Raw genomic sequence first — 12,118 nt, forward strand, 5'->3', positions numbered from 1 at the left:
TACTCACCATTATCAGGGTATGTAGAACAATACAGATATCCACATACATATTTATGTCTATAACAGGGATTTATATAGAAATGTGGCTGTGTGTCTGCACAGTATGTGTGTTACGTAGATATATGTGAAGAGACCTGACATGTATGTTTTATATATAGCTATAGATATGAATATATAGGAATATCTCTATTTGTATGTTCATAGAGATAGATATACTATCTATGGGAGAGAGAGATAATGACAAGACAGATATGTATACATACATATATATATGTATGGATAGACATATCTATACATAACTGGTAATTTTGGGCAAGGAGCAACAGGAATTGCACTCTGTGTAACTAAGTGTATGAGCATACCCAGTGGGATTGTCAGTAGTTATAAAGTGACTCCAGGCCCACACCTACCTGTACTCCAGTCCCGGATTGTGTGTGTTACAGACAATGACATCTGTCCCTGCGTCTGCAGTACTGCACTTCTCTGAAATTGTCCATGGCATTCTTCAGCTGTCTGATGTAATTAATATGTGGCAGAGGTTAGTAATGTTACACCACACACAGACTGACAGTCTGTCAAAAAAACAACATAATACTTCCTCACATCCAAAAGATGTGGATACTTCCAGATTAGAAACATCAAATCCATCACCCATGGTCCACTGAGTCACACAAGCTGCCAGACAGATAGCAGTCATGCATCACACAATCAACAGCATCAATATATACATTTTTATTCCTGCATTAAGTGCGACATAAAATGTGCAATCAACTTCTAGGTTACTGCCCTGAGACTGTCCGGACTGCTGATATACCATTGATAAGTTACTGTTACAGTAGTTATATGGGAACACTACTGTGTTGTGGGTTGGGGAGCAACACTGCATGTTCTGCTGGGATATACAATAGTCCAAATATCATGTAACCCCTCTGTTTAACATCTCCCTTGACTGATGTAGTGAATATACCATGCATGAGGCCTAGTGACTATTAAAGGACAGATGATAGTGCACTGGGTATCTGTAGTTCCATGTGGATGCTACTTTTGTCCAAATAGCCCACTATATTTACTTGCATAAATGTAGCAGATCCGTACGTACCATGCCATATCATACTAATCCTTACAAGTACTGTGTAGGTTTGAGGCTTACCTTGCAAATACAGCAGTTGACAGAACTGTAGTTCAGGGCTGACTCTGTCTGATGCAAGCAATACACAGCCAATACATGGATAAGTATTGGTCGTGTGGAGTTGCCTGGCATCACATTTGCTATATGTATGTGAGTAGGAGTAAGGTGTCAGTCCCTAGGTCTCTAGGTTGTCAGTGAATGTGCTATGCACTGTCTCTTAGCCAAAGTCAGGGTATACTGAGCACATCTACTCTGCCTACACGGACATCAGCAGGGGGTTCCTCCTCCGACTCCTCCTGTGACTGTGGCAGTGATGACCTAGGCACTGGTGGCGGACTATGTATCCCTTCCCTTTGCTGATCTTCTGTAGCTGTTTCTACAGGATCAAAATGTGTAGCATAGCCCATACTGTGAATATATGTGCACATTTGGCTAGAGAGTACTGCAGGGCTCCACCAAATATATCGAGGCAACTGAACCATGACTTTAGAAGCCCAAACACATGCTCTATGATGTATCTAGTTTGTGTGTGTGCCTCATTATGGCGTTCTTGTGTGTGTGTGTGTGTGTGTGTGTGTGTGTGTGTGTGTGTGTGTGTGTGTGTGCATTTATGGTGGATGTCATCATCCAGTGTTCCATGGCATAGCCAGCATCCCCAAGGAGATGGCTGCGTGGGATGTCCCCCATAGCAAACAACTGGTGCAGCTGTGATGCATGCCAGATATTGGAGTCATGATAACTGCCAGGGCTGCCAGCATGCACATTCAGGTTAATCTCCTGGGTATTGCACACAATCTGAAAGTTAATGGAGTGGTACCCCTTGCAGTTGATATAGATTCTACCCTTTTCACTGGGTGGTGCCTTGATGTGTACATGAGTTTAATCTATGGCACCCAGTGCTACACAATATAAGAGTTGCATATTGCTGGCCCTCACCTCAGTGGTGAGGGGAAAAGATATGTGGTCATTGGCATGTGGTAGCATGGCATCCAGGAACTGGTGGAGTATCTTGGATGCAGATGACTACATGACCTCCATCATGTCCCCGGTTGGTCTTTGGAAAGTACCTGTACTTAATATCCTAAGAATGAAACATACCTTTGTTTCCACTGGGATGGGTTCCACTCTATTGGCTCTGGGTCTGAGTTCAGGCCGGCAGAGCTCAGTGATCTCCTGTAGTATGCCTCTGCCCACCCTTTAGCACTCTAGAATCTCCATCTCAAGTAGCTCCTGGAAGGTTACCCTAAGCCTGAACACTCTTCTCCTTCTCTGTCTAGGCCTATTGTCAGCATCACCAGCAGCATTGACTACAACATCTAGCACATACAGATGTATCAGATCTGCAGCAGCCCCTAGCATTATCTCAGTTAAAATACCCAAGTCTGTACTCCAATGGACCAGAGTATTGAGGGAAAATATGAATGTAGGGTGTATGCATACTTTATACAACTCTACTGTAGGTGCAGAATGTGTGATTGGCTAACTATGATGCATTCAACTTGCCTACAATATAATTAACAGCATTTAATGGCCCTATTTCAGTATGTGGCTCACAGTACCGCACTGTGCAGCATAGCTCATACAAATATCAAAATGCCTTATTGAATGCATCTGGTTTTGAGAATACACTCAGCCAGGCAGCATGCTGCACAAACATGCATATAAGCTTAAAAGAGCTTAGAAGATAGGAGGCTCTCATTCTCATGCTACTTGGAGTATTTCTGAGTGATTTGGATAAAGTATCAGCAAGATAAAGAAGTTTGCCTTTTGTGTAGATAAGACTGAAATTATACTTCTGCAATCTTAACATCATACATTGCAATCTGGCTGAAGCTGAATGCATAAACTTTCTCAAAATTGTGGCTAGAGGTTGGTGGTCTGTTTCAGTCTGGATAGGTCTACCATAAATATAATCATGGAACTTTGAACATGCAAACACAATTGACAAAAGTTTTTTTTTTCTATCTGAGCATACTGCATTTCAGTGTGGATTAGACATCTGGATGCACAGACAACAGGTTTACCCTCTTGAAGAATGACTGCACCAAGACCAAATTTCAAAGCATCACAGGAAAGAGTAACTGGTTTGTGAATATCATAGTATCTGAGAGTTGGTGGAAAGGCATTTCTCTACTTCAGGACATCAAATGCTCTTTGGTGCTGTTCTAACCATGACCAGAATACATTTTTATGTCTCAGCTCTCTAAGCAGTGCTTCTGGTTGGCTTAAGTCTGGAATGAACTTGTCTATATAGTTAACCATGCCAAGAAAACATTGAAGGGCTTTAACATTGTCTGAAGCTGGCATCTCAAGAATGGCTGTTTGCTTGAAAGGGTCTGGCCGTAAACCTGAACTAGTAAACAAATGACCAACATAAGTAACTTCTCATAACCTGAATTTGCACTTTTGAGATTTCAGATTCACTTCATGTGCTCTTTGCAGAACTTTCTTGAGGTTTCTGTCATGCTCAGCTTCACCACTACCTCCTACTAAAATATAATATACTATAATAGCACAGAAAAATTTGCTCCATTGAATGTTGAAAGATTCCATTGTCAGAATTTATCCCAAATGGCATTCTCAAAAATCTGTACCTGCCAACAGCAGTACTGAATGTAGTTAGCAACGAGGATTTCTTGTCAAGCAAAATTTGCCAAAATGAACATTTTATATCTAATACAGAAAAAAAAACAGTGGCATTTGGCATCAAAGCTGCAACTTCTTTGACTGTATGATGAGGTCTTTTCAGTACTTGTTCAAATCTCATGAATCAATACATAGTCTGATATCATCTAAGCTTTTCTTATGAACTACCTCTATGGAAGATATCCATTCATTTGGTTCATCAACTGGACAAATTACATCATGTTGCATCATTTTATCTAGCTTGGCTTTGATTCTGTTCTGCATAGCTACTGGAACTTTCAATGTGGCCTGACAACTGGGCTGACATCTGGGTCTAACTTCATGGAGTACACAACTGGAAGCTTTCCTAGTATGTCTTTGAACAGATCAGCATAGGGAGAGAAAATATGTTGTTGTATCTTTTGGCTGTTCCTGGTTAGGGGTCGCCACAGCGGAACTCCAGTCCGCTAATGATTGGCAGTAGATTTTTACGTACCGAGTTGCCAGCCCTGATGCACAACCTTCAACGAAGGTACGCCCATTCACGCATGTCTCCACACAGAAGATGCTCTAGCTGAGAATCGAACGGGACAACATCTTACTGTGAGGTGACAACGCTACCACAGCACCATCACCGCAGTCATAGGGAGAGAAAATATACTGTGTGAAATTAGAACTGTGGTCTTTTAAACTAACCTGATGGACTTCCTTATTAAATGAAAGCAGTCCCATTTTCAAACTGTCTCTGAGCCCTAATAATGAATGGGCATGCCTTTTGACCACATAAAATAACAAGTCATAGCTTCTCCCAGCAGAGCAACATAAAAGTACTACTGAGGCTTCAGTTTGAATCTCCTCACCACCATAAACAACAAGCTTTGCACACTTTGTAAATCAAACTTCTCACTAGCACATACTCTAGCAAATGATTCTGCAACATTGCACTTTGAACTTGTGTCAACTTTGAGCTCTGTGGATTTTCCATTTATCTGAACAGTACCAAACACTTCATTCTTTGCCCATAAATCTACTGCATTTACTGTTTCATGAAACACTGACACATCATCAACATAAAAAGTAGGGTCACTGCTTTCTAATTGATCAAACTGTTTCTTCGAATAATCCCTTTTAATAAAAGAATGGGTGCTTTTTGATTTATAAAACCTTTTGAAATGATTCAACATATCACATTTGTGACATTGCTGACCAAAAGCTAAATATTTTTCCCTTTTAGGCTCATGATTTGCACCACAGTTATGAAAGTTGGCTATGAAAATGGGTATAGGCACATGCTTTGAGTTTGTTGACTTACTCTTATGCTTCACTGAGACTGTGTGGTTTTCAGAGCACGCCTTGGAACTTGTTAGAAAGCTACGTGGTTTGCCAATGAGTGCTACAGGACCTACAACAGTTACCATGTGCTTGGGGCTGTTTCTTTTAACTATGTGCTGCATACTATCAACATTTACTTTAGAAGTTACTGGAAGCATGCCTCTCTCATTTGTAAACATATTTGTGTGCTCTTCTGTAAGCTCATATAGCTGACAAATCTCAGTGGCCTTATTCAAAGTTAAATCACTGTCACGAAGCAAAATATTTCTCATAGCATGACCTTTAATACCGCAAACAATTCTGTCTTTTATCAACTCATCCCTCAAATCACCAAATTTGCATGCTTTAGCTTTGTTTCTCAAATCAGTTATATGTGCTGTAAAAGTTTCAGCAGGCTTTTGATCTTTTGTATAAAATAAGTGCCTTTCCATTGTAAAATTCATTTGGGGGCTACACATTTCTCTAAATTTACATTTTAAGCACTCAGGGTCCTCCCTTGACTCACCCAGTACAACTATATGATGGTTTTCCCCCCTCTCCTGCAAAGACAGCAGGTGCATACACAAATGAATGCTCCTTTTCTATGGCTTCAAAACCAGCTTAATTAAGCAGAATAAATGCCTTTGTACAGTCATCTTTATCAGAAAATGCAGCCTGTATGAAAATATCGTATTCTTGTTCACTCTCCAGTTCTATGCAATATTATTATCAAATGCAAGTGGAGTTGGCTTCCGCAATCCATCTGCCCTGCTAACAAATTATGCCCAAACACACTGAAAAATATGGCTCTTGTAATTATATATGAACAAACTGCTTTATGTATCCATAATAACATTCAAATGCACAACAAACTCTTCAAATGCTTTACTTTGCAAAATATGCTTTATAATGGCTGTATTTTGCAAAACAACTGTTCTGTAATACTGCACAAGCATGCAAACACTTCATACGCTTGACAACTGGAATAGCTTTGATTAATGTGATAAATGTGGTCATTTCCCTTATTTTATTCATTTTATGCAATTCAGACTTTATTTTAAACATTTTCTATCATTATTTCGAATATTTTTATTAATGCATCATAGTTCCGGATATTTCTGTTACTTAGAAATTTGTTTAGAGTGTTCTGAAGGCCTCATTTTATACTCTGTGAATAAGGAATAGTTTGCACAAGTTTTAACATGGAATTCATTTCTGACCTGTTTTGCGAGTTATAGGTGTAGTAGGGATGAGTCACTCCCTTATATTCCTCCAGTGTTAACTGAGTGCCTCTCAGTCTTAACTGAAGAATCTGAATCCCATTCTGGCACCATGTTCTTTTTTAGACATGCCACTTCTGACACCAATGTCACTCGTCCCTGTTTAGTATAGATGACTAACAGACAGTTTGTTTATATCCTTTATTACACAGAAACACATCAGGATGGATAGCAGCATTACAAAATATAAATGAACTTATTAACTAACAGACTATACAGATATACATGCTTACAGCTTAACAGCTTACTACAAAATGGCAGTCAGGCTCACAAGTGCTCAGTATTTATACACTTGTGCAAGCCCCTAGAAAGCTTTTTAAAGCAGCGCATGCACACTGATCTACACTTAAATTTATGCAACCTCTGCTGAGAGGCAATGGATACAATTTTCATGCATCTCAGACACATGGAAATAGATGACCTCTATATATTAGATGTGTTCCAGTTAGGAGTTCCCAAGGGTATCTTGTGGCTGCAAAACCTGGTGGAATTCAAGACTGTGACCACAGATATAGAACATATCAGAGCTGTGCCTATATGTCTTAGAAGTCCTGAACAAAACAGAGGGTCTGTGACACTGTTGACTGCTGACAAAGCCATGGATGTTACATGAACTGAACAAGAATGAATCAGCATATCCTGTGGTGATAATAAATGTACCTGCTTATTATAAAATAACCAAGAGTGCACTATTCCCCACATCTGTATTGATAGACCTTGGTACACATGTCAACTGCAACCTGGGTCGACTGTGTTGAGGTAGACAGTCTACATCTTACATCTGATTAGCAATGGCATTTAATCAATAGCAGTAGGCCTTTGTCCCCCCATTAATTGTGCCTATTGTTGCTTGCTACAAAGTTGTATGTGTGAAATACAGGGTTATGGCACTCATTCTGAGTTTGACATGTGCATTGCATGGAAAATTGTATTACAGAACAATGTGGGGATATTTCCTGTGTAGTTACTATGCAGCAAGCAACAATAGGCATCCAGCATGATACTTCTCAACCTCTTAGAGCAGGGAATCTGGAGAAAGGCACTGGACATGTATGGTATTCGGGGAGAGGTTCTGAGATTTTGATATCAAAGGTGAGGTGTGCAGGAGTCCAAAGTGTTTGTTGGACTCATAGTGAATGATTATGGTCCCTTGCTGTTGTGGAAGCACTATCATGGGTCAGATTACAAATCAGATGCATGGAATAGTTTGGCCTTGGCTCTGTCCAATGTTACCGGTATCCTCTGCACTGGTGAGCAGTGTAGGAATCACTACTGAGACTTCAGGATGAGGAAGAGGGATACCCGTCACTGCTGGATTGATGAATGCAGGAATGATGGCACCCCACAAATGTGTAAGTATCACTTACAGGCACTGCTTGTAGGAGGTAGCAGCTGCATATGTTCATTACTGGTGTTCCTAATGGTATTCTGTTGTGTTTGTTTTTCCCACAGCTAATGCGGACCAGGCACTGAATGTGCGCACCTATGAAGAAAGAATGAGAAGGATGAGAGGTGCAAGTGGTATGCATGCTTACCCACAGTACTGTTATTATAGCATTTTAGGAGTAAATACAGCTTATTGTGGTAAACTCTTGTATCACATTGAGCATGCATTTTTTCACTGTAAAGCAAAAGGATGCAGGCATTAGTATATTAGTTAGAACAACAGTCCAGTATTACATAGTAGACAGGGGTGGTAATTTAGAAAATCACACATCCAAAGTAGACAGTGCTTGTTTAAGTTGACATAAATATTGCAATGTAAAGTATGACCTATATACCAGGGACAACAAGAGTATGCTACAGATTGTTATCATTATAACATTGAACCTGTATCTATAAAATATAAAAGGAAAGAGTACTTGTATTATGCTGTGTTACAAAGGAAAGGTACAGCATTACAACAGAAACTTGTGGGTTCCAATATCACACTCATCATATTTAAAAAAAGCTGGTGAATACAGTTTTAGGATATCCTCAATAAAAGTACAGTACTGTTACATATTCATATTGATAGCATTAGAGGTGCAGATCTCTATAGCTGTGGTTCGTATGGCCTGCTGTCAGATGTAATCAGTGTACATGGAACATGCATATGTGCAATATATATATATATATATATATATATATATATATATATATATATATATATATACCCCCATGAATGATTGATGGATCCAATATGATCTGCACTATAGCATGTCTGTGTTAGCAACAGGGCATTATTCAAAGTAGCAAAGGTATTTATTAGCATCTTGTATTATTGTACATAAAACATATCAGAACATTGTACATTATTTGTAAATATTTTTGCATATTATCTGTGTGGTTATTAATGTTATTTTTTTCTCTCACCCCACCCCTTCACTATGTTTTTTATGTTATTCATATTTGTTATTATGATTTGTATTGTTATTATTATATGAGGTATCTAATCATAATTGTCATTATCATACTTCTCTTTTATTATCCATGGTTTGTTTATTATGTATAATTTTCTCTTGTTTTGCTGTTAAATACCTTTTCATTTCATATTATTTTTCATTGTGTTTGTAATTCGATTATGTATTATTTTTGTATTGCTTTATTATTGTATACTTACATTTTATTTAATGTTTTTAGGTCCATTAATTTGTGTTATGTTTTATTTCATTATGGATTTTTCATTGTATTTATGTTATTACTACAGAGGGGTAGACTGGTTCCCATGGTCTGCCTACAATCCCTCCACTGACTATAACACCAAGACCCAGCACTTCTAGACTGCAGCCTGGCGGCACCCTTCCTGCTGCCCCTGTCCAGGAGGATAGGCCTGTGGTTCCCTCTGGGAGCAGAGGCAGACAGGGTGATTTTGTCACCAGAGCTGAACTGCCAGGTGTGTAGGATTGTGCACCACACAATCAGTGTATGCCTTCACTGAGTGGATACACTGCTCTCCATCATCATTCTGAATAATATCAGGACACACAAACACCAGACACTGTGACCATCGGTGTATGTAGATGACAGTGATGACAGTCCAGAGGGCAATGACTCAATTCTCACTGTCACCAAACATGATGTCCAAAGATCCACAATCCCCCCTCCCCATCCTGGCCAAGGTGTTCACCCCCCTTTTGTCCTTCTCTGACCCTGCTTCTTGTCTTGTATGTCTTGTCTGTCTCCCAATGCTTCCTCACCTTGCCAACTTGCCTGCTCCAGACTTGCCCATATCCCTTCCCCAAAATTCCACTGTCTCCTTAAAAAAATAAAAAAGGGCACCTATTCCAAAAAAATTTCATCTCATACATAGCTCTCCATTCTGCACATGTGTCTACTTGACACACTTAATTTGGTCCAATCAGCTCCACAATACAATTATGTTATCATCACCCCTCTCTGTGTTGGTGACAGTCCAAATTCAGCTAATAAATTGTACGTGTGCTCAGTTGCTACTGTTGTAGAAATGGATAGTTATGGTACTTTCCTACCCCCTTCCTGCACATTTTTGCCTTCCTTCCACTTTGTTTTCCCCACTTTCCTATATTCACCCATTTCTTTTCTTGAAAGAATCATTGAGTGATGGTGTGTGATGCACACCATCATTAAGCAATGCTAAGTGGAAGTAAGAGCAGTGAAAGTATGTAAAAGTGTCATACTCACTTGTAAAATTTATGTTGACACCCTATTCAAACCCAGTACCATCTGTCTTCATTAACGATGCATTATCTCATCAGGCCACAGAGTCAGTCAATTATCAGATGTATTTTAACAATCAATACTGATTGCAACATATTTTCAATAAAGCCTGTAGCATCACTCAGCAAGGCTGATAAAATATTAAATAAATATTAGGAACATATCTGTCTCCTTGCTACAGTGAAAAATCTGGACAAAGTCATATACAATGGGGGACAAAGGACCATCACTAATGTGACATGTTGTAAATATTGCTCTTAAAAACTTACAAATGTGATAGAATAACAGGTATTTCATTGCTATTCATTGGTTGATTTAAGTAGCAGGTGTATGCAACAGCACTTTATTGTGCACTTATCTATAAATTGCATAAAATGTACCTGCTATTCTACTGACTTTGTAGTACTAGCTCTTAATTACATTGCTGATGTATTCTTTTGGTTCAGATGGTACTGGGTTAAAATACAGTGTATCTGTCATTCCAACTACTTGTATGTGTACATCAGGCTTATAAATCATGATATTTATGCATTTGTGTATGCACTCAATGCAGCAATGATGAAATGTGTGTTGTTAGATGGTACTGTTATCCAACCAAAGTTAATAAGTGCTTTTAAGCATTGCAGCATGATGCTGCACATCACGCACCATCACATGATGATCCTTTAAAGAACAGAAATGTGGAAGATAGTGAAGTGGTGAAATGGGGTACAAGCAGGGGGAAAAACAAAGGAAGGCAGGTATGTGCAGGTGATCTAAGTACCTCCTCTGCCTCTGCTCCCAGAGGAGACCACAGGCCTGGCCCCTGGGGCAGAGCTACCTAAAGGTCCAGGTAGAGCAGGGGGCAGCAGGTGGGTGCCGGCAGGCTGCAGCCCAGAAGGGCTGGGCCTTGGTGGTTCACCTGGTGAAGCGAGTGTAGACTGATCATGGGGAACCAGTCTACATGGCTATGCTATTGTAATAACATAAATAAAATTCAAACCAAACAGTAAATAAAACATAAAAACAAATTACAGTGAAATGATAAAACATTAACAAACAATTGTAAAGCAGTATAACATTTTCAAATAATATAAATACAAACAAAATGATAAATCGTGAAAACGAAAAAATGTATTTCAAAACCAAGAATCATGAAATTATACATAAAAAAAAACATAAAGGAAATGAATACAATAATTTATTTGATTTTATATATAATACAATAATAAAATTAAAAATATGTAAGAAATGTATTAATAAATAAAAGAAGAGATGCGGTGGGGTGAGAGAAAAAGCAGGAACCTTAGTAACCTGACAGATAATATGCAATGCTTTCTGCAATTAAAGTGTATTCTATTCTGTTACATTCTACTGTTACTGATACCAAATGCTAATAATTTTTCTTTATTACTTGGAATGTACAGGGATTACACTTGACAGCAGGCCATTCAAGACAGAGGTCTAGGCGTATGCCCTTCAAATGCTATAACGGTGATTTCTTAACAATACTGTAGTTTTTATTGATAACAGGCTAAAACAGTATTGTAATCAGCTGACCTTTACATTTGGGGAGTGTGGTATTAGAACCCACAAGCAGTAACTACTGTAATATTGTTCTTTTCCTTTGGAATACAACATAATGCAAGAAATCTTTCCTTTTACATTTTATATACTTATGGTCACTGTTATCTGAGAATGTGCAACTGTTGCTTTTTGTTACAAACCGTACCTTACCACCATTTAGAGCAGGATATTTTGACATATCATAAATTAATGGGTGTACAATGACCCATAACTAAGAACGTATTTTAAATATTGCTGTTAAACACATGGATAGTTGCAGAGGATTTGTGTTAACATACATTTTGACACCCATTCTTTATTGACTTCATTATAAATTACTTGCCAGCCAATCATGAATCCTACAATGAACAGACCAAAACAATGATTGTTAAATGTGGGTATTCATAGGTTCATAGGTTCATAGGTAGGTACTAGGCTATCGGCCCTAGGGCCCATACAAGCCTAGCCAAAAAACGTACCCTGGCTTTCGCCACCCAAGAAAATGATTTTCCTGTGCCCCTGTCGAGCAGAGCCACAGAAGTGATCCCCG

This window comes from Protopterus annectens, chromosome 4.part0 (assembly GCF_019279795.1).
Source record: "Protopterus annectens isolate FY-2018-M chromosome 4.part0, PAN1.0, whole genome shotgun sequence".
Lineage (NCBI taxonomy): Eukaryota > Metazoa > Chordata > Ceratodontiformes > Protopteridae > Protopterus > Protopterus annectens.